The sequence below is a fragment of the Uranotaenia lowii genome, chromosome 1 (assembly GCF_029784155.1).
Source record: "Uranotaenia lowii strain MFRU-FL chromosome 1, ASM2978415v1, whole genome shotgun sequence".
NCBI lineage: Eukaryota > Metazoa > Arthropoda > Insecta > Diptera > Culicidae > Uranotaenia > Uranotaenia lowii.
The window spans coordinates 57751678-57776513 of NC_073691.1; the positions used below are offsets into that span (position 1 = coordinate 57751678).

Sequence of the window (24836 nt, forward strand, 5' to 3'; positions counted from 1 at the left end):
TCATCTTCACTTGTTTGGCTAGGAAATGCGTTCTTTCGTCTTCCAATAGTTTTTTCCTTTATTTATTCCAAGAGGTGTCTCGACCGAAACCGACGACGAATTGATGCTAGTACCCATTCAAGGTAGGTAGCTCAAATTTGTTGCCATTGCCGATTTTATTAAACTCCATCATCACTCCTTCTCTATTGGTGGCTGTTGTTGTTTTTCTTTATTTTTTTTTTTTCATTTTTTAGACTAAAAATATGGAGCAGCAACGAAGAGTTCACATGATTGGCCCCGGACTTAACCTGGTCGGTCAGTTGCAATGTAAACAAAGATTTACAACATAATTGGAGGGCAACAAATCAACACCTCGCAGCCGTCGTTTGTTATGATGTATCAGGCTGCGAATAGAAAGTGAAGTTTGGAACTACAGTACCCCGATTCCCATCATGCGGTACCCTGTTGGATCGACTTGATTTTGAACTTTTATAACGCTTAAAAAAATTCTAACTTTACTGCAAGTTTAAGGGTACATCAGTTAGTGAAATTTCGTTTTCGAATTTTCACGAAAAAAAGGATTTTTTCCACAAAAACTATCAATATATTTGGCAACAGGGGTTTTTTTTTCAAATTATCTGATGGGTTTGCGCCGGGGTTTTTCAGATCTTCCCCAAAATTGAAAACTGGGTTCATTTTTGCAACTAAAAAACACATGTATTTTTTTTAATGTCTAAATTTTTTCGAGTATGATTTTGTTAGAGTTTTTTTGTAAATTAAATAAAACCATATTTCAAAGCAACATAACTTTTTTTATTTTTCAACGGAAATCATAAAATAGCACATCAAAACGCACTACAATTTAATCAGCTTTTCAAATAAACAGTTTCGTAAAAATTAACCCAATTTTCAATTTTTGGGAAGATCTAAAGACCTCCGGCGCAAATTGTCAAGTAATTGAAAAAAATCCTCAACACTAACACTGTTGATTTTTTTTTGTAAATAACTGTAGACCTTAAGGTATTCGTTAATAAATTTTCAGTTTTAAATAGTAGTATTTTTTTAAACAATTTCTTTATTTCTTAATACTGACATTTTCAACGGTCTTGCCATAAATTTTTATTTAATTTGTTAAACCATCAAACTAAAACAAAAAATTCCAAAAGCTGTTGAGAATCCAAAAAGATGCATAAACATAGGTTGTTTTCCTGTTTCAAATTAGAGTCGGTCTACTAGCTACACTGCAAAAGAGGGTCGACCAAAGCTCGGAAGATGGCAACAAATTGATTTTTTTTCGATAAGTTTGTACTTGAATTGCAATTATGTGAACGGGTAATAGATAGGAACTTTGAAGTTTTCAGATGCTCGATAAGGAACTAGTTCAAGAACGAAGATTATTCTTAATCCAAAAGAATGGATCTTATATTTGAACGTTCAAGGGATGGACTGACTCTTGAGGTTTCTCCATTTCACGATTAAGAAATCAATATGTAATTTTTTTTTTAAATTATATTCACAGTATCGGATATTCTCCTGATTCGACTTCATGATCAAGAAAAATTGAAAGTGCGATTTGATGATTATGCGATAGTGTGTTTATTAAGCAAAGGATTTCCTGTTTCTTGAAGAAACATTAAGAAAAATTACCGTTTTTTTTGTAATACAAACTCCCAAGCTTACCGGACACGTTTTCCAGATGCAATTGTTATGTTTTAAAGATTTTTTTTCCACTTTTAACCAACCTGCGTTAAAAGTGCTAGAGTGCAAATGCAAAACTGGATAATGATAATGAGTTGGTGGTGTTGCCTGAAAAGGTGAATCCGTTTTGTTTGAAGAAGAACCTCTCTTAAGAATCTGACCGAGACGACGGTCGGCACGCTTCCAAAGAGAAGGAAAGTGCAGAAAGCAGAAAAGAAAAACACGGCCATCATCTCTAACTCGATTAACCGTTAAGTGCTTTGCGGTTCTACACTAAGTTTTCCGGCTAATTTATTCTATCTGCGGAAGAGCGTTAGCGGGTAATTTTCTCGCTTGTGCAAACAGGAATCTTTTTTTCTCCACTTAAATTTCATTAGGTACTTATTCTAATTGAAAATCTTGTGATTCTTTCATGAAAAAAAATTGTGATAAGTCGATCTTTTCTTTCAATTTTCTGTTTAAAAAAAATCTTAGTTACAAAAATACTAAGACAAATATACAATTTTGATAGAGTTTTTATACCCTTTCCAACAATATCAAGAAATCGATCGCAAGGGGAAACGTCAAATTTCTTAAACGTATTTCGCCAACCAATGATGTTTTTATCCTCCCCTAAGATTTTTGGCATCAACTCACATTCACTGATAAAAAAATTCTAAATGCCTTACAGAGCCCAAATTTGTGTCTCATTGGCCTTTTTGCAATATTATGCTATTTGAAAATCTGTGGAGCCATGTATCATCCATATTAACTCTCGAAAACCCATTATTTTCTGGCAAATTCAAGAAGCTTGGTTTGGTGATAGAAAACAATTTTTGTCCAGCAAGAAAGCATATGAATGAGAAAAATATATATATTCAAGAAAATGATTTCAGCATTCAGAATCAGAATTGAAATTGCGGAACTTGGAATAAATTATTATTCGTTGCTGAGGTTTATATAGTCCTAGCATAAGAACTAATACAATAAATAAACTCATTATGTCCCAACTTTCATATGTACTCATTAATTGAAAACGGTTTGAATCGTGGCGTATTGATTTTGTATGGCACCCCCATTTTGGAGAAAAAGAAGCCATGACAATCAATTACATACAGGCTGACAATAAAGTTCCCGAACTTAAAAAAATGCTTCAAAATTGTAACCTTGCTCAATAATTATTCAAATCGAAAAACCGAAATAACATGCAACATTCTATAGAACCTTGGCAACAACACCAAACGAAAAAACCACGACCCAAATACATTCCTTCAGCCATTAGCGAACGCCTTTGATCCGACGATGCTCGCTAGCAATTTATGCGTAAATGTCGTTCTAGGCTAAGGTTGCCAGATATCCCGGTTTTATCCGGTTTTGCCCGGATATTTAATATAAATTTTGGGAACAGTTCGGCCAAGTCCGGTTCTTTTGATTTCATTGGAAAAAGTCCGGATTTTGCCCAGATTTTTTTCACTTTTTTTGTCAAATCAAACGAAAAAAAAACAAAATTTGTTGTAATAATTTTAAATTTAGGCCTCCAAAAGGAAATTTTTGGGCAAATTTAATAAAAATAATCATGAAAGGTTTTTTGGAAGCCTAAAATATTATTTGAAATCTGTCATTGAGTTTTGATTAAATTTTTTTTTTTTGCTAGATTTTTGTTGAGTAATTTCTGGGTTTTGACAAAATTTGCCCGGATATAGCCTGGAGTTTTGGTTGTCAATTTTGAAATCAAATGTACGGATTTTGCCAGGTTTTTGTATAAAACTGCCTGCATTTGTTCGGTCTGGATACGAGCTGAAAAAATTCTGGCAACCTGCTTAGAGTGTTTCCAACAAGATGAGTTAGATGAAATGTTCCTTTAGGCATATAGACGTGAGAGTTTAGCAGGGTAATATTCTTGACCTCGAAGCTCCAAAAGCGAAAAAAGGGCGATTTTGCCAAATTCGTCTAGTCCCAAGCCTACTGAAGCTGTGAATCCATCTGGACCAAAGTGTTTAGTTGTGCACGGCTTCAGTACGTTACGGAGGATCTGAGTTGTTAGCAGTATTGTTCTTAAAGATAAACTCAAAAAACTAATTTTCTCTGATATCGTTTTATAACTCATTCGAGAATATTTTCGTTCTAGAATGGAAATAGTTTTTCACTATGGGTGCACGGAATCACCTCATTTTTTGCGTAGTTGACGATTGAGTGTATGTCATAAATTATATCTGATATAGTAGTAGAATAACTTACCATAACCGCCATTCATCCAAAATTAACTTTTTGGCATAATTAAGGTACAAAAAACTGCTTCTATAAATTTGAAAGGAAATTTGTGTTATATATATGATTCTTCTCTATTGGTGCACGGATTCTCTGCATTTTCAACAAAGATTGAGCTTTTTGCATATTTTTGAAAATGTATTTAGACCAATATTCATCAGACCAAACTAGAAACCATTAACCATCAACCTTAACAATTTTTATTTATAGCTCTGCTTTATCATTTCTGAATAAAAGCGTCAATCATATCTTGTAATAATTTATTTACTTATTCATTATTGTGAAACAGGTATTTCCCGTCGTATATCTATCTGATATATTTGTGATTTTATAAATATTGTAAAATTTATTCATTGATTTTGTTTTCCTTCGAAGTTTTCGAATTGCCTCATATTGCATTTCAAAAACCTATCAGATGTATCTGATTTGTAAGAAAATCAGATTTATGACTGAAGGAGAACCCTTGATCACAATAATTGAACACAAATTATTCGAACAAAATGATCCTTCACAAGGTGGCCACAGAACCGGGAAAACCGGGGAAAAACCGGGAATTGAAAATCGAACCGGGAAAACCGGGAAAAAACGGGAATTTAGACCCAAAACCGGGAAAATTGACAAAAGGAAACCGAAATTCAGTTTTGGTTCGAAGATCAAGGTTTCAGCCCAAAATTCAAAATTCAGAATTATAATTTAAATTTCCAAGACAGAATTTACCAGTTTAAAAAATGTGTAAGAGGAATATCATAAGTTTTTGAATTTTATAACTACTCTGATCTCTCTTCAATTACCCCTCTAAATTGAAAAAAAGTCACAAATTTTACCGAAACCTACAGTTTAAAACTGCCTCGAAGAACGAGATGAGCAATTCAAAAAGTCTCCTAAATTTTTTTCGCGTATCGCACATCATGATAAATGTTTAATTCGAGAGTTAAACACAAGACAATTATCTTTACGCACGGCACGGTGTTTTTTGTAGCTCAATAATAATAAATTTGACATTGCGGAGTTATTTCTTATCAAACTCACTGTTTGAAAAAAAACCAACAATTTTTTTAAATTGTACTTTCAAAATTACCATTTTTCCATAACTGGTCATAGTTTATCCAGAAAATTTCGAATTACACTTTTTAAAGCTTAGATTATGCTTGAGATGCCTTTGAAGATTTGTGAAAATCGTGACAAAAATTGAAATAAAATAGTCATATGAAATTTCAGTAACACTGTTCAGAATTTTTACGAGCTTTTCTTATGAGGGTTGTTTATGTCGGTAGAAGACACTAAGTAAATTCTTTAAAAATGTTAAAGTATACATTAGACCGCTGCAAGCTTTGTATGGAAATTTCAAATTCTTTAATTTTTACACCTCCCATAACTTTTTTTGGTTGTTTTTGCTGCCAGAAATAGCAATAAAAATTTCGGAAGCGATCCATTCAGTACTGAATTAGCGCAACGAGTTTTAATTTTGTATGGGAATTTGTATGGGAAAACAAAATTTTTCATTCAAAAATCGCCACACATGTACTGAGAGCTCCAAAAAATTCAACTTTGGATGAAAAATATTCCTTGATTCTTGCAGTATTACTTATGTGAACAAAGCAAAAACCTAACTTATACCCCAGAAAAGTTATTCGATGTTATAAAAAAAATATATTTCAAAATATTTTTATTTAATTTTTGCGTTTTTTTCTGCTTATTTGCAAGCTGTGTAACCGTAGGATGGAAATAAAAAAATTCAAAAAACTGTTTTGCATTGCCAGAGAATTTATTGATTTATATAACCTTTGCAAAAACATTTCATGCTATCATTAACAGCTCTAGCAAGCAAAATCCGCAATTTTTAGATACTTTTCAAAGGAATCAGATTTTTTATTTTGAAACTTTTTTCATGAAATTCTCAGCTGCATGTCATGTTAGCAAAAAATGAAGCTTAAGAATAGTCGAAACCAAAAATCAAAGACCGACTTCATTTCAAGCTTATTTGAATTTTCTGGATGATTTAATGCGCAAAAATTTCTTCTTCCATACAAATTTCCATACAAAATTGAAACGCGTTGCGCTAACTCAGGAATCAACCAAATCATCTCAAATTTTACACTGATGCTTGGTGACCCAAAAGGCATCGAAAAAACATATGGGAGCAAAAAGTCATTTTTTGCAGCGGTCTAGTATACATATTTGTGTTTCGAGTAAAGCATTGAAACAGAATAACAAAATATTGCGATATAATTGATTATTTTTACTTTTTTTCTTTTCGATGGTACAAGGCAACTAAATTTACGTTTTTCCGTTTGAAGAGTGTTTGAAAGATTTTGACTGATTTGAGAGCGACATATCAAATATTTTTTACAAAACATAAGTCGAAAAATTCGCAGTCTCCAACAAAGTTGATAAAGAAATTTGAATCTTTGATACCAAATGCTCATAAATGTTGTTCAATGATGTCAAAAATAGTTATTTTTTTCCTATTTTATTTTTAACACTTCAGGATTTTTTTCAAATACCGTTTCTTTGAAACAAGAAATGCTAGGTAATATATTAATCCTCTATCAAATGAAGGATAATATATAGATTTCAAATCAGTTTTTGTTTTTTTTTTTAAAGAGGGTTGCAGATTTATTAGTTATCAATGATTAATTTAGTTCAAAACTTAGTAGAACCAAATATCACTAGATTTGATAGAATCTGAAAAATAATTCGAATTCAAGACGGCAAAATCAATTTTTAGAACAATGGTTTGGCATTTTATAACTAAGCTTATAGTAAAAAAAAAAATTACACTTATAAGTCTCTTTGATTTTAAAAACCTTATTCTTACACTTTTCAAATTGGTTTTTGCATAAATCCTTTTTGCATGTGTTTGCAAAAACTTATAAGATTTTTCTCCCTGATACAGAGGTTGTTTCCAATTAAACACAACAAAATATGTTTTACATTTATTATTAACCGGAAAAGTTATTTGTTCATAATTAGAGCCCAAGAAACTGACTCAAAATAAAAAAATATTTGTTGAATAATTAACTGTAACATTTTTCACTGTAATCAAATCCACATTTTACTGCATAGTAAAGCTAACCATCAACTGAATGAACTATAAAACGTTGAGAATTTTTTTCTATGCAAAAATATTTTATTTTGCAAATAAATAGATCTGTGTAAATTATGTATAAAATCACTATTTTTTTATTATAAATATATGCAGTAGGCATATATGACTATATAGCAACATTTATAGCTGCTACAAAATGACATTGCTCCTTTGTAAATTTCTTTCGAAATTTGCTATTTCAATTTTAAATCATAGTTTTATCTTAGACTTAAAACTCGGTGGTTCTAAAGTTTGTTTTTTTAATAGTATAGCTAGTTTAACTCCAGTTTACTCAAGTTAAACTGCAATGTTATAAATTACAATTTTACTACGCTATGGAAATCAAAAATAAATGTTTCTAATTCTTATTGAATAACGATAATAAATTTAAATATCACAATTTTGAATTCTTTGTGCATTTTGTTTAAATATTCATTTCAAAATTGAAATTCCTTAATTTGAAATAAACAAATACAATGGGTAAATATGAATTGAATAAATGTTTTCAATTTTTCTTTATCTCAAACTTTGATATGCTGTTAAAAAGTTATTATGAACAAAGATGATTATTTTTTGGTCTTATCTGTTTATAATTACCCAGATGAATTTGGGGTAATAATGAACGCTATTAAGATTCTTGTTACGTAACAATTTTTAGTGTTTGCAATATTTCTAGATAAATCTAAACACTGCGTTTAGATAGGATTAATGGTTTTTCAAAATTAACCCTTAATTAGTCATGGGCAATTTTTAGATTCACAAAGGAACAGGGAATCATGTTCTACAATCTCATATTCACAGATTTTTAGAAACTGATAAAGTTATGTATAACGGTTTATTTTTATGATCTTGATGATTATTGGTACATATTTAAACATTTAAAGATAAGTTCAGATAATGCCTAAAAACAATTGTTCATAATTACCCCGTATTTCAAAAAAAAACATGGGGAAATTATAAACAATCGTCTGTGAATCAGTGAGATAAATTTCTGTAAATAATTTCAGATGCATTTGTTACAGAATGTAAATCCTCCGGAAACAACATTTTAACTGAATTTACTGTGACGAGAGAGCTACATGATTTAACAGTTTCGAAAATTCTCAGAGACGTGGATTTTGTGAGCAACACACTTGGTATTTGTAACTAATGAAAAAATGATAGAATGTCACATAACGAATGATTGATTGAAAAGTCCTGGCAAACCATTTTTAATTTTTTTGTAAACATGACTTAAGAACCCATAACGATTTTTTGTAGGATGTTTTTTTATCATTTTAAGAAAATGTGATGAAAACCTATAGAATCGAGTTCGTCTAAGTGTTCAATGATTTGAGTGTTATGAAACAACCAAATCAATCTAATATGTTGAAAATGTTGCTATATTTCGACGAAAATGGATAATAAAAGTCTGGAAAACCTTGGATTTTTGACCGGGAAAACCGGGAAAAACTCGGGAATTTTAAAATAAAAGTGTTGTGGCCCTGTTTGAAATTATATTCATAATTTATTGAAAAACGAAAGCTTATAAAAAATGCATAATTAGATCCAGGCCAAATTAATCAAAATTAGCTTTTAAATTCTTTACACCTTCAAGGATGCTAATTTTGTGGCCTTGTGTAATTTATCAAAATGTTTTGGGATATGGTGTTGAGTATTTAGAAGAACAAAAAGCACAAAATAAAATGAGAATAAAATTGGGTTTTTGAAGAACATTTCCTATCAGGCCGAATTTTTGGTAATCATAATTTTTAGTAATAAAGAAGAGAATTCTAGGATCTATATTTTGTTTTGCTAATTCTGATAACCATCGTGAGCTATAAAACATGGCTTTCTACTTGTTGGTGTATAAAATTAGTATTCAATTAATTAATGTTGAAGTTAACATGGTTGGTTTCAAATTCTGAACTTGTTTAGTTACACTTCTTAATAAAAACCCATTCTAAAAACATGGTAGGGTTTTTGTATGTCAAGTTAAGAGTTTCAACACGAAAGGTTGGTTGAATTGCAAATCAAAATTAACGGTTAAAAATTAGTTTCAATTCTTTAACGACATATTTGTAGTGTCGTAAAATGAAATGTCTCACGCGTAGGGTGAATGAAGACTGATTTCCGTCGGAAGCGAGAAAAATGTCTGGCTTTCTTGTTAACACTTCGAGGTCAAGTAATTTTCCGTTACTTCATTGGCAATTTTACTTGGAAAAAAGCTCCATGGGGGATTAAACTAGGATTGTTTGATCTTCGGGAAAAAATCGATCTCCAAGATCGATTCAGATGAACGGTTCTGGGATCGATCCATCAAAAAAATCGGAGCTTGAAGATCGATCTCCGATTAATCGATCTTTTCCATTTGTAACAAAAGGGAACTGCTTTTTATTAAAAATATGCAAAAAAGCGCAAAATTCGTATAATCCTGCTACATATGGAAAGGAAAAAATGTCATGCGCTTTTATGTAAGGTGAACCGGATTTAGTTTTTTAAAACAACACTAGAAAAAATCCGAATATCTCGGAAACGCTTTGATATTTCTAAGTAATATAATGGCAATAAATATTTTTTAGTTTAATAGAAATTATTTCAAGGAATTTTTATTGAGATTTTTTAATGTTAATGATAGGTATCAAACAAAATATGCGAAAAAAAACAAGAATCACATTTATTTATATTTTTGAAAAAAGTTATTTTTTGAAAATCACTTTTATTTATTTCTTAAGATTAGCGAATTCTAGCAAATTTTTTTATTCTAATCAATCACAAACATCATGCTGCACCTAATGCACTAGATTTGGAAATAATTTTCTAAATTGTATTGAAATGAATTAAAAATTTCTTTTTTTTTTTCAACTGATCATGAATACTCAATGAAAAAAAAATTCGGCTCGACCAGGAATCGATCTCGAGTTTTCTGATTATCTCCGACACCTTACCAATAAGTAACCCTCAGATGTAAACTAGTCAAGCTGCAGCTCTATTATTAAGTTGACTTCATCATATTAAATTCGCTGCTAGATTCTACGACAGAAAACGCACATCGTGTTCCGATTGATGGTGCTTATACTGCCCCTACAGTGACTGATTTCCAGATTTCGGCACAAAAAATTAAAATGCAATTTCAAACGTTTATATCTACTATTTTCAAGTTTCACCCAGTAAGGAAATTGACTTTTTAGTGTTTGAACAAAAATGATGTAACTCACATGTTATAGCTGTTTTCTATGGTTAAATAAGCGCCCTCCTTAAGGTGGTCATTATGCCCTTATTTTCCCTAAATAAGAAAAAAAGATCGAAAGATCGAATCGAAAATAAACCGATCTAATCGATTTTTTCCTGGCCGAAGAATCGATTCAAAAAATCGAAAATCGGAGTTGAAAAGATCGATCTACCAAGGATCGATCCAAGATCGACCAATCCTAGTTTAAACCCCTAAACCCCTACCGAATTTTTCGGTGAAAATAGATGTCTCCGTCTCGTCAACACTTTGGCTACCCAAACAGTATAATCTTGGTCACCCGAAAGCGTTTTGTAATCGAACTTGCATTAGGTTTCGTCGTCGATAATGACACACACCGATTTTTCACACAGTAGTAGATCATATAATTTACGAGATCATATAAATTTTGATTTACGGAAACAGCTAGTTTTGGACTCCGCTTCGACTTTTTCTGCTTTTTGTCTAAAGATCAATTTTACCTCGGCATAGTGGACGGTATTGAGGCGGTGTTCGATCTCGAATGTATTGGTCACCCTGAAGTTAAGGTAAACGCCTAAAAGTAGACAAGCAGTTTGAACCTTGAAATCACTGCTATAATGTTGCCAGACATTTTGTGTTCCTGTATTGTGGAAAATTTGCGGGAAAAGTTGTAATGTTAAATAGAAATGAAATAAAAACTCTTTTTTGGTTTGACCGTTCATTAAACTAGTTGTGTTTCCTTTTACATCCGACATGGTCTGAACCAACAGGTGGTATTTCATTTTTTGGCCACATCCTGAACTAAGACAGGCTTCCTATGGGCGTAAGCACCCATGAATTCCGGTCCAAAGTTTTGTCCACCGAGATATTTTTTTATTCCACGAAGCTGCTTTATTCTTCATATTTCCAAAAAAAAAAAAAAAAGATTAAAGAAATAAATTAAAGGCTTTCAAAAGGTGTCAAACAGTGGTCCACTTAAATTCGCCATATTTTTCTAATCATTCATATAAAAAATAAGAGTGATGCTTCTATAATAATTTTGAAATTAGACTTTTAGTTATCAGAATGACGTCCAAGCAAGAGGAACTACGAATCAAATTTTTGTACATGCGCCGTGAAAAACCATACTACGCGCACGCAGAAATAGAAAACTTTTTGAATGTGCCCTAATCAACCGTCACCGAAGCAATAAAAGTGTTTCGGGAACTTTTGTCGACAACTAGCCTATAAGTCATCAATGAACATAGTTAATTTACAGGGTCTAAGATGGCATTCCTTCTGACCACTGGACGAATACGCTCACTTTTGCACGTTTGTACATGAGTGATTTGATCAAAAGTATTCGAAAACCGTTGAATCTAGCTTTAAATCCGTTGTGAAAATTATCCTTTTTTTTTTTTGTTGTAGTTCTTCAATCACCTCTATTTTTGATGATAACAACATTGTCGGGATTATGGTTCCATACATTTGTAACCTATTTATTATTCGTCCTTATTACACGGAAGTCGGTTTTGCTTAACCTATCTGTTCGCTTTGGGAAACCTTGCTTTCACCGGCAGCAGTCGTGGCCGAGTGGTTAAGGCGTCTGACTCGAAATCAGATTCCCTCTGGGAGCGTAGGTTCGAATCCTACCGGCTGCGAAAGACTTTTTATATGTTTCGGAAGAAACGTACCGTTTGAAATTTGAGTGTATGGATTACAGTAATATAGAGTCGTAAAGACTTCTTATCGGTACACCCAAATTCCAAAAGGAAATGAGAAAAGTGTGTTTCAACTTTTGATTTTGTTGACATTCGTTTCACACCTTGACCTTGAAAAAAAATGCTTGTTACATTGAAGACAAAACCAACAATAAAAACATCTTTCATTGATTCGTAAATGATCAATTGTCATACCATTTTCCTGTGCGGCAAAAAAAACCTCCACAGTTTGACATCGACTTGACACCCCCTCGTTGGGCTCTGAGTCATTTTAGTTTTTTTTTCTGGTCTTACCACTGTCACTTCAAGCCATGATAGTTTCAATTGTCTTTATTTGGTGCGTGGTTTTCCACACCGCCATTCAGTGTCTAGGTTAAACTGTTTCGGTTTTTTTTTCATTTTCGTTTCTTTCCGTTGGCACGCGGTAACCTTCCATGCTAAGAAGTGGCCGCCCTCCCAAAGTGCGTTGGACCTCCCACAGTAGACTGCAATCATGGGTCTCTAGTATAAGTCCAAATTCAAATGTCCCAAAACCCAGTCTTAGTAGGAGGTTTGGCACTACCAACCAAGTAGCGTGAAGGAATTCGCTCGCTGCGGTCAACGGCATCGGCAAAATATAAATTGAATTACAGAGCGACGAGAAGTAATAGGGAAAAAAATTGGCGACCTTTAATTCCCACCATTGCGGCGCGTGACTTTGCTCTTGAACGAAGGAAGGAGCGATTTACATTTGCAAGGGAGGTGGTTGTTGTTAAAAGATTTTTTTCCCCCGTTTCGCTATCTGGGTGGTACGCTTATCGCATTATTGTAACAGTTGAACTGTGTAACCGGTAAGCTTGGTAGTAATTAGATAGGGTTGCTACTGAGTATCATGGTAAAATAGAATCTGAGTCGATTTGAGATTATTTTTGAATTGGTTTTTTTTACAGAATTTTTAAAGTACCGCATGAGCAAATTTTAACTTTTTTTATATATACACATACAGTAGCATTCATTATTGCATAGAAGTGGGAAGCACGCGCACTTCCACTTAAACTTTCAACTTCCATAACTTTTAACTCTGATGAAATTTTTTGATCAAATTATCTACGTAAGATAGATGAACTATCACCCTAGTAGTTCACAAAATTTGAGCGATTAAGGCAAGCTTATCTTCATCATCTGCTAGTAGTTTTCCTACAATAAGGGTAGATACACACCGCACAAAAAAACGTGCAAGGAAAACTGCATAAAAAAACCGTGTTAGTTGCGAAAAATCATGCTGATTCCGACGCTTTCAAACTTGAAATTAAAATTCACACAAACAGACATTTAATCTGAGACCCAAGTTTGAAACCTGCGACCTGAACCCTGAGACGTCGAAAATGAGTCCAGAGATCTGAGATCAGAGACATGAAACCTAAGACCTGACCTTTGAGACCTTAAATCTGGGAACTGAGGCCTGAGACCTGAGATCTGAGAACTAATTCCTGAGACCTGAGATCTAAGATCTGAAATCTGGAACATGTGAACTTAGACATGAGACATGTGGCAAATGTACCAGACCTGAGTCCTGAGACTTGAGACCTGAGCGAGACCTGAGACATAAGACATGGGATTTATCACTAATGAGACATGAGACGTGAGAAATGAGACGAAGCATGCAAGAAGTTAGACGTAGCACGTGGGACGTGAGAACGTGAGGACGTCAGACATTAAAAGTAAAACGTGAAAAGTTATCATAGTTACTCATAGTTAACGTCCTATGAGAAATGTCAGATTGCGTCTTTTTTACATTTTAATTGAGAAAAATCAATAAACATTACTAGTTTTACATATCATATTTTCCAATTCAAAGATAATAATCCGAAATTTATATTATCATAAAAAATTTAAGTCTGAAAAAAAAACGTCAAAAATTTTAAAATTCTGTGAAATCTGTGAATATTTCTAAAATTCTGTATTCTGTGATACAGATTTTGTGATGAGAATTAGCTCTAAGTTCTGTGAAATTCAAATTATAGATTTTTCTGTGATTTCAGCAACCTTGATGTGAGTCATGTGAGTCTACAGAAGTGAAGCATGAGATGTGGGAATATAGAATTTAGAAGTGAGACATGAGATGTGAGACGTGAGATGGAGACCTGAGAAATGAGATGTGAGAAATGAGAAGTGAAAAATGTTACGTGAGAATTGGGAAGTGGTCTCATGCAGGGCCGTAGGAAGAACCGACTCATGGGGGGGGGTTTTGGTGACTGATTTTAACCTATGATGTTTTTCCCAACAACGTACGAAAAAAAAAAAAATTATTTGTTACTATGATTATTCATTTTTAAGTTTTCATTAAAAGTTTTTGTTTTAAAACGGAACTTTAGAAAAATGGTCCTTAGCCTAAAGGGTGAGCTAATTTTTTTTATGAAACTTTTGGAAACAAAATATGGAATTTGCTTCCATCGAAAGTACAAATTTAAGAACTTGTTTAAAAGTCTGGTAGGTCGAAGCATCAAATAAGTTCTTTTCAAGCTTGCCTTCAATTTATTAAAAAAAAAAAATTCTATGCTCAAAACATACAAGCCCAAACTCTTTTGCAAATTCCAAGAATTTAACCTTAGAAGAAAATAAATTAAATATTTCAAAAAAAAACAGTAAGTGATAACGAATTTTCGGATCAAATTTACTCGAAGCAAACTTGAACTAAAGTTATGATTTCAGTTTGAAATTCAGCTTTAAAAAATTTCAATATCAAGAATGTTAATCAATACACCGAAAAAATATAGAATTTTTTTGCAGATTTTTTTTGGTGAAGATCAGATACTCGTTTTTTTTAACAGGAAATATTTTTCATAAAGAATCAATACCATAATGAAAATCCTGTTTGTAATTTTTTCAAATATAATTTGGAATATTATGCATAAAGCAAAACATAGAAAATTCTTCTTTATATCTACGATTTTCAGCTGAATTGTGTGTACAAACATCTTCTGATTAAAAAAAATTAAATCTGGAAATTGACAAGCAAACTTTTATGTTCATGTTCTCTTGAGTTCTTTTACAATTTTATGTTGATTGAAAAACTCGTTCACTCATTCCTGAATTTCAAATCTTAATATTGAACCTGAATTAAAAAATTGAACTGTTTCCAAATTTCTATACCATTTCTGAAATGTACAAAAATACGATTTCCGAATCTAAATTTCAGATCAGAATTTTATGAGCCGAGTTTCAGAGTCATCATTCATGAATCTTTCATTTAAATTATGCATCGCTGGTTTAATATTAATTCATTTTTTCAATTATTTATTTTTAATCTGTATTGTGAATCAGAATTAAAATGATGAATCTGAATCTGAGTTTTCAATTTTGGATCGCCACTTAGAAGCTTTTAAAGTTTAAATGTTGTTTTAGAAAAAAGTTTGAGAACTTCGATTTAAAATGTAAAACAAAATTCTTCTTTTTTCATATTCGGAAAATGATTATCAAAATATTGAAAATACAAATGATTTTCGAAAAACATGATTCAAATTTGATATGAAATGCAAAACCGAATCAGGATTTCAAAGCAGCTTTTCATTCTTAATTTCTAATGATTATTCGAACTGAAAATGAAGAAACCTGAATTTGATACAGAATCAGAAATACGAAAATATTTAGAAATTAAAATTTTGGTTATGGGAATAAAGAATCAAAATCTCCAAAATGAGTTTAATTTTAAATTTAATATTCAGACCTGAATTTCTATTATAAGGTTGCAAGATTGTCGGACAAATAATATAAATATGCCCGGATATTTAATAAAAAAATTGGAAAAAAATCCGGTCTGACCCGGTTGCCCGGATTTCATTGGAAAAGCCGGGTTTGTTCTCATTTCAATTTTAAATCAAACTTTAAAAAACAAATTGAGTTAAAAAATATGTTTTGTTCATGCGTCCAAAAGTTTTGAAGCAAGTTTAAAAAAAAATCAGGACAGGTTTTTTCAAATCTTTTTTTTCATGATTTTTGATGAGCAATTCCTAACTTTTGATCTGTATTGCCCGATATTGCCTGGATTTTGGTAGAAAATTTTGAAATCAAATACCCGGATTTTGCCTAGTTTTTACATACAACAGCCCGGATTTGTTCGGCCCGGATACGTGGTGAAAAAAATCTGACAACCTTAGTTTATGAACAAGTGAGAAAATTTTGAAAAACTGTAGCAAAATTTTGAATTTGGGATGGGTTTTTGAGGTTTTGGAATTAATTTTTAGTCTAGATTGTTTTTCTTGAATAGACTATTATTATCATAATTTGATTATGGATTTAAAATTTTGAGTGTAGAGTAGAATACCTTGCTTGCTTTTTTGGACCCACATGGGGGGGGTTTAACCCCCAAAACCCCCCCCGTTCCTACGGCCATGGTCTCATGCCTTCTCATGAAGACTCATGTCTAACTATTAACTTCTCTAGCCTCACGTCTCTCTTCTCTCTATAGACTCATAGCGAGTCTCTCTGCAAATTTTGGCTAATTTAGGATTGGAGTTTTTTTCGCTGTGCAGTGCACACTTGACAAGGAAACCATAATATTTTGTTCAGGTTTGGCCTTGAAGATAAAATAATTCTCCTACTATTCTGGAGAAAGTTACTAAAACATACGCAACTAATGACTGATTGATTAACTGATTTTTTTTTCAATTTTTTAAATAAAACTATTTTTTCTGAACTTTTAAAGAGAAGATAACTGATTAATTTTTTTTCATTTTTTTAAATAAAACTATTTTTTCTGAACTTTTGAAGAGAAAATAAGGGAACTGTAACAGGGAATTTGGTGCGTATTGGATGCAAGTATAAACCCTTGAATATTTCTGGCACCGGCTGTTTTTTTTTAAATTGTTATTTTTATGTCAATTGGCTCTGGATTTTTTCACACTCACATATGGCTTACCAAACCATAGCCTTTTTACCGAATTTTTCGGTAAAAACTGATGTCTCCTTTTCGGTCATCCCTTTGGTCATCCCGAAAAGTGTAATACTGTTCATCCGGAAGCGTTTTGAAGACAAACTTGCATTAGGTTTCGTCGTCGATGAGAACGCACACCGATTTTCCACACAGCAATCGATCATATAATTGTGGAAGTGAAAATTTAATGCACATCCCTAGAGCTATCCTTTGCTCTCCCGAGACCATGCTTTTTCTTTATTCCTTATATTCCTGAACTTCGGTGGAATCAGTAGAAACTGGAGGTAGTCAGTATTCAAGAGGAAGAGCAAAGGACCGGTCCTCTTGCGAAACGCTACCTTCTTAATAAAGTTATTATAAACGTTAAAAGTAACGCGTTCTAAATTTAAAGATCCGAATTATTGCCCTTTTTATTCCTACATAATTTACAAGCTCTTGGTTTGACGGAAGCTGGTTGATATTTACTCGGCGTCGGATTCTTCTGCTTCTTATATGTCTTTAGACTAAGGTTTCCAGATTGCCCGTTTTTTCCGAATTTTTCCGGATTTTCAAAACAAAACTTTCGATCCTTCCCAGTTGCCTGGATTCCACTGAAAAAATGCCAGGATTTTGACCGGATTTATTTATTTTATTCAGCAGATCAACGGAAAAAAATCAATTTCTGATGTAAAATTTTTTCATGTATGCCTCAAAAACTTTTTTTTTTCAGCAAGTTTTATCCAAATAATCATGAAGGTTTTTTAGAAGCACAAAATACGATTTCAAATCTGTCGATGAGTTAAAACAATTTTTTTTTGTCAATTTTCAAAATATGCCTGGATTGATTGTCGTTTATTTTAAAATGAAATGCCCAGATTTTGACAGATTTTTATATAAAATAGCCATGATTTTTCCGGCCCGAATACTTGCTGGAAAAATTCTGACAATCCTACTTTAGACCCAATCATACTTTGGAACGATAAACAGCGCTGAAAGGGGTTCCACGTTTTTGGCCACATCCTGAACTGAGGCAGTTTACTTACTGGCGTAAGCATGCATGACTTTCCGGTCCAAAGTTTTGTCCACCGGACCCGGTTTTCGCCCAGACCTTTTTTTTGTCCACGAAGCTGCACGATATTTATGCGCTTTTCCGGGGAAACTAGAGCTTACGATACACAGAAATTTGAGTAAAACTCTAAGCAACAACACCCAACAGAAGTCAGCTATTTAAACGTCAAACGGAATGAGTAGGATTGTATCAAAATCGTGCTTGCCCATAGTGGGATACCCTCAAATCCGATTCAACACCCTAAATTTTTACAATGATAGGTATTTAACTTAAGACAGCCTTAGTTTAATGTCAGTATAGTCTTGATTCAAATTAATTATAATCTAGTAAATTTTTATTTTATTCTGTGAATCTCTTAAAAGGATATTTTTCCACTGAGATTCACATATAATCGTTAAAAAAAGATAGTTTCTACATTATTGATAATACTTACATTTCAATTTTGTAAATCTGTATCCAGTAACTCATTATTGAATTTACTTATTTGTTGCGCATGCCACCAAAGGCGATACCTTCCGAAGCGCTTACCTGTAAAGAGAAAAAAAGAAAATTGCTTTGTTACAGTCGACTCAATAATCAATAAATTAATTTAATTTCATTAATATAGCATTTAACCTGCAAACCCACTATCATCCTGGGCTGATATTATTCTACTGCGTTAAAGTGCTGCCCGAAAAACACTTTCGAATGACGTTTAGAATTCCGCCTGAATAACCGGAAGACTAATTGCCAGTGTTGCCAGGAATATTTCTGAATTGGTTTGGAAATGTTAACTTTTTCCATAAATCTTTTTATATGTACATACAATTTTAGGTTCATGACGGCAGTTTTTCATCAACATAAATTGAATATGAAAAGCTGTATGGAAAAAATGAACATTCCCAAACAAATTCAGAAATATTCTTGGCAACACTGGCAATTAGGAATATTAACAGAGGAGGACTTATGTTTATTAAGTTGTTTCGTGAGACGTTAATCTATATATAAGAAAGGTGTTAAAGGATGTATGTATGTTTTTTTCTCAAAATGTCCTGCTTTTTCTTGGATAAAATTTGGGGCAGACTCAACCTGCTCCGATTCTTACACTTCAAAATAGTTGGTCCATGCTTGATGAAAACGCTTCTTATGAGATCTTTTCTCGATCATTTTCAACTCCTGTCATTCTTTAATGATCTTATTTTATCAATTTATGATTTTCAAAACTAGAAATTTTCTTACTTAAAGAACATGACCTTCACCGATAAGAGTGTAAAAATTTAACATTTTTATGAAGTTTTACTGGCCTATACTGAAAAAAAAAACCTAAACTTAGCCTCAATTTAAATTCATTGGTTCAACACGGAAAATCATTCCAATATAATGTTTGTCAGTGTTTTTTTTCTCAAAATTTGAAGGATTTTTTTCAAAGTTTGTAGGTATAAGACAAAATTAAATAACTCGTTTATTTCTCAGCATTTAAGGTTTCCAGAATATTTTCCAGACATTATAGGACCGGGTGAATCCGATCTATTTTATCTCAAAACTTGGCAAAATTCGGGCATCAAAATTTTCAACCCAAAATCCGGGGTATATTGCCTGGCAAATTTGATCAAAACTACGGAATTTTTCAATCAAGATTAAAAAAAATACACTTCCAAATATATTTTTACTTCAAAACACACCAGCAGATTTTAAATCGTATTTAGGCTTTCGAGAAACTGTTGATGATTTTTTCGATAAAACGTTCTTAGAAAAAATGTATTTAGACCCAAATTAAAAATTTATAAAAATAAAAATTATAATTAAAGTTTTTTCGTTCAATTTTGGAAATCAAGCGAATAAATCTGTGCCAAATTCAGCTTCTATTTTACGGAATCCCGGTAAATGGGCCGAAACGAACTTTTCATGAATTTTGTTTCAAATATTCGGGAAAGTTCGGGTAAGACTGGGCAATCTGGCAAGTTTATCTTAGCATCACCATAACAATTGGGTTCTTTAATAAGCGTTCTTTTAGCACGTTCTAGTGATGTTAATATTTTTCTATTGAAGAAAATATTCTTTAAGCTTCCAAATGATGATGGCTCAAGATTTTTATCGGGAATCCTAGCAGACTACCTTGAATGTAAAGTTTAAGGAAAATGTCGATTTCCGGATTAAAATAGAACTGGACTACCGAGCGAAAAAAAAACCAATTTCTTTATTACAATGAAAATTAAATTAAATTAATCAGAGATGAATGAACTTTTAAGTTTAAAGTCTCTCTAATCAAACAATCAATCAATCAAATTAAATTATATAAGATCATGCTGTTTAGGAGTAAAAAAACAGGGTGACCAGCGAACCTGGAAACCCGAGAATAAACCGGGAATTGAACATGGGACCGAGAAAACCGGGAAAAAACTGGAATTTCAAATGAAAACCGGTAAAATTCTTATTGATCATTTTTCCCCTAAATAAACCTATTGAATTCTAAAATTCATTATCATTTTTTTTCTTCTCAAAAGCGATATAAAATTAGGATCTAAATTCCTTCAAGAAAATGTGGGCAAAAGTCGAGAATTTTTCGAAAATAGAGTTTTTAGCTCAGCACATACCTTTTAGCGTTCTGAAGTGTTCGAGTTATATTGAGAAATATATTGAGTTTTTTTTGGGAATTTGCTTATTTTCGACATTTACATTTTTTACAAGCTTCAAAAGTGCGAAGAACTTATCTCTCATATGTTTGAAAAAAATCGTTTTTCACAAATAAATTCATTTTTTAACCTTTGAGAGTCGAGTATTCATAAGATTATGCGGAGGAAAATGCGAGAAAACAAAAAAAATCAAAATAAGTCGCCACCACTTTACATGGTTCATTAATAAAATGCCCAAAAGGTAGAACGATATACCAAATGTTTGTGTAATTCCATCAAACGTTTTGCGTTTTTTACTGGTAATCGCATTCTTTGTTGATTAAAAAAAAACAACCTAAAAATGTATAAGCTACGAATCACATGAGAAACTATCACAATGGAAAAAGCGAACTTGAAAAGCAAATTTAAGCCTTATAATAATTTTCAAAGTTTGTATTAGAACTTTAAAAATAAAATTTAAATTACGATATTCTAATTTTCTGGTTAGCTTGCAAATGATTAGATTAACAAGCCCAGTCCAAAGTCAATCTTCCAGAACTTAGGCTCAGGCTCACTCAGTATTCAAGACAAGAATAAAAACCAAATTTCAGAATAATTTTAGAACTTAGCGAATTCTGTTTTCAAAATTGCTGAGAAAAAATTAAATTAGTATATCAATCAGAATTAATCAGTTAAATTTCGAATCATGAATCGAAACCTTACGTTGTTAAGTTTTGATTTATAGATCCGTAATTCACTCGAAATTCATCGTTGATGATTATATTTCAAGAAATAAGAGCTCAATAGTCAAATTCTGTGTGCGATAAAGTAATTTCAAATTGGAATATCATCGTTTTAATTGAATCGAAACAGTGTTGACAAACTTATCAACAAAATCAGAGTTTTGCAGCAGATGTAGATTGAGATATACAGAATCGTTTGGTAGATGTACTTAACTCAAAGCTGGTGATTTTGGCACCTCATCCCTCTGATTCTAAGGGTCTCAATTATTTTCTTCATCGTTTGTTTAAACTACTTTAAGTAGAGATCCCAACAAACACCATCATTATCAGAATATTCATACGTTTGAAATTTAAAGGAAGGCCTTATTTTGATTTAAAAAAAACGCTGATAATCACTTTCATGTAGTTGTTAACTAGGAAAATCATAAAATCTCGATCGAGAAAAGCGGTAATTTGATAATGATAACTCGTTTGCCACCCTCAAAAACTATCTTCAAATTTCTGATTATAAGTTACTCTCAACTACAACATTCTGGACTGAAGTATTCGCATTTTACAAAGATGGAAGTTTTCTTGAGAATTTAATTTTAAAACCAATTTAATTTATCCTTATTTTATTACTATTTTAGCTGATGGAACATATCCATATGTATGGGAATGGTCATAAAAATAATGGTTTTAAAAGTTTTCAAAATGTCCCATTTTTTTCGGCGATGTCCTGCTTTTTTACGTGAAATTTTCCCCTTTTTTCAGAAAGCATCCGGTAAGCCTAGATTAACCCCAAAAAACTAAACTGTGCAAATTTTCAGCTCAATCGGACTTTATTTAGGAGAGCCTTAAAGCGGTCAAAGTTTCGGTTTTTTGAATCCCAATAATAACCCTAGGACAGTGGTCGGCAACCTTTAGAATCAAAAGAGCCAAAACATTATTTTTTTTTCAAAATTTTGGAGTTTGAAAGAGTCGCATTATTGTTTTTTGACAAAACTAAGTCAATCAGCAACGCTAAGTAATCATCATTCCTTATGTTTTTTTAGCTTGGTTAGTAAAAGTGAAACATATGGACTAGAGATGTACCGAATATTCGGTCGGCCGAATATTCGGCGCCGAATATCGCCGAAAAACCGTTAAGCCGAATATTTGGCTCAGCGAATAGTTGAGCTAAGTATTCGGCCGAATAGGCCGAATAGGCCGAATATCTACTACTGTGATAATTTATAAAATATATAAAAGTAATGTTGTTAAAGCTACACAATCCTTAAGACTTATGGTTTCTGCAAAGCATCTAAGGTGAATCCGCGTATATTTCACTGTAGATCGTACAGGAGAATGCCGAACGGTATCGCTTTATACTTTGATTATAGTTTATTCCAAATTTTCTGGATATATTCAGGCTTGCCATAAATCCAGTAAAGAACCCAGTTAAGTCAAACCTGGACGGGATATCCAGATATTGTTTAATACTTTCCGAGGTTTGCTCGGGTTTATTCAGATTATTTGCTAAACAAAATAAAAAACTCAAATTCCTCTTCAAAATTGTTTAGATTTTGTGTTCAATTTTTGAAAAATTTCAAAATATACATTAATTCTGCCCTGGTTGAAAGTATGATTTGCTTAAGGTTAAAGATAATCTATCTTTTCAACAACTGTTTTAAAGATATCTTTCTCAAATTCGACCTTCATCTAATTTAATATTAGAGAAGCAATTTCAAATAGCTTTAAACCTGTTTCGATATGTTTTATCGCAGATTTCACAGGAACGCAATCGCTTTGGTGATAAACGCCCTCGAAGCGACTAGTCATCTGATGTCTTTTCGGTTATTGGTGACATTTGAAAAATCAGAAAGACCCCTACTTAAAAAATATCTTGTAATACATAATCCGATAATATCATCTGGTTGAAAATAATCGACTAAAAGCATGAGGGGTATTAATATGGAAGAAATAGAAAGCATTGAAATAATCACTTAAGCTTTTTTCATTGGAAACTCTATAGAATATTCGACCGAATATTCGTTTGGCCGAATAGTTGAAAAGGTCAATATTCGGTATTCGGCCGTTCGCCGAATACCACTATTCGGTACATCTCTAATATGGACTATCAATATGTCAATATAAGGAATGAGGATTTCTTAGTTTTGTGGTAGTAGAATTTTTTTTTCGATCATTTCGAATAACATTTTGAACAACAACACTAAAACGATTAAATATAACACCTCCCAAACTTCAACTAACTATTTTTAATTTATGTACTCGAAAAATTTCATCTTCTTAAATTATGCGCAGAGAACCTTTTTTAATTATCAAAAATAACTTTTGCCTTACATTTTTGCCTGTAGAATTTATGCATCACAAAAAAAATGTATTTTTATGTCAATATAGATTACAATAGCAAAAAAAAAATCATATTTTTCCGGATTGCAAAGACAATCTTGACCTATTTCCGGTGATTCCAAACATTTAATTAGATTTTTTTCCTATCAATTCTATTTTTCGAGATAAATTTGGAAAACAAAAAGTTTACTGAACAAATTTGTGCACTTTTTTGGCAAAGCAATAGAATGTTATCAATATTTTCAAGTTAAAGATTTTATTTTAATGCTCAACTTTCCCGAAGACAGAAATTTATTTAAAGTTCTGAGGAAAATGTGTTTGGTTTATTTTTTGTTAAAATATGGAATATTTTTTGTTTGAAACAAACATGCAAAAAACGGGAATTTTGGTGAAACTTTCAAGTAAATGAATCTTTGATATTTAAAAAAAAACTAATGAGTTGAAATCTTTAAAACCAAATTCTCAATAATATTCTGGAATTTTGTCAGAAAAAGCTGTAATATTATCGTATAGAATTTCTAAAAATTGTAGAATTTATTTTTTTAACATTTTATCTCTGAATGAAACAAGAATCTAGTCACAATCTGAATCTTCGATTGAATGAAAGATGATAAATTGATTCAAACTCAGCTTTGAGTTCGCAAGTGTTTTCATTAGTTTACCAGTTTTCAAAGATCGATTTTACCGAAAACTTATCAATTTTTAAATTATAACATGCGACATATTACCAAAACGACGGCCAAATCGGACGGACAAAATCTGGAAACTAAAAACAGTGATTAAGCTTTCAAATAGGTTTTTGTAATTTCTTCTGTTTTCGTATATTAAGTTCATAAAGTAAATGAGTTTTCAAAGAGCTGATAAATTTCAACACCAGATAAGTATGTTGGCCATTTCAAATTTAAGTCGATCATTATGTTTTGTTTATCCATCAACATCAATTCAATATTTATTGATATGAAACCTAGTTTAATTGGAAAAATCTTAAAAAAAAATGATTCTGCTCGAAACTCAACATTCGATTTGCATTCCAGTCAAAGTTTATTTTTCGAAGATACAGTTATCAGGTTGGTTTCTGTAGTCTTTCTTGTATCTGGCATGGGCGTTTTTAGTTCTTATTTTTAATGATTGAAATTTAAAAAAAATTACCAAAAATAGTTTTTTTTTATGACAACATTAATTAAAAATTTAAATTTATCATTCATCATTAATAACTAAATTTAATATAAAAACGCTATCAAAAATTATAAATTCTGAGTTTTAATGTCAAGTTAATTTCATAAATTTTATATTTTCATTTCATGCGCTT

General features: G+C 31.9%; 2 protein-coding genes and 1 non-coding gene across 4 annotated transcripts in view; 2 read left to right on the top strand and 1 right to left on the bottom strand.

The window, feature by feature from the left end:
• The window catches only part of LOC129740152 (tudor domain-containing protein 6), a 360358-nt gene that overhangs the window by 77991 nt on the left and 257531 nt on the right, over positions 1-24836 (top strand). The window lies entirely within an intron of this gene.
• The window catches only part of LOC129740153 (uncharacterized), a 288116-nt gene that overhangs the window by 71779 nt on the left and 191501 nt on the right, over positions 1-24836 (bottom strand). The window lies entirely within an intron of this gene.
• Positions 11761-11842, top strand: Trnas-cga (transfer RNA serine (anticodon CGA)). The gene has a single exon. It is a non-coding gene; the product is annotated as a tRNA-Ser (tRNA).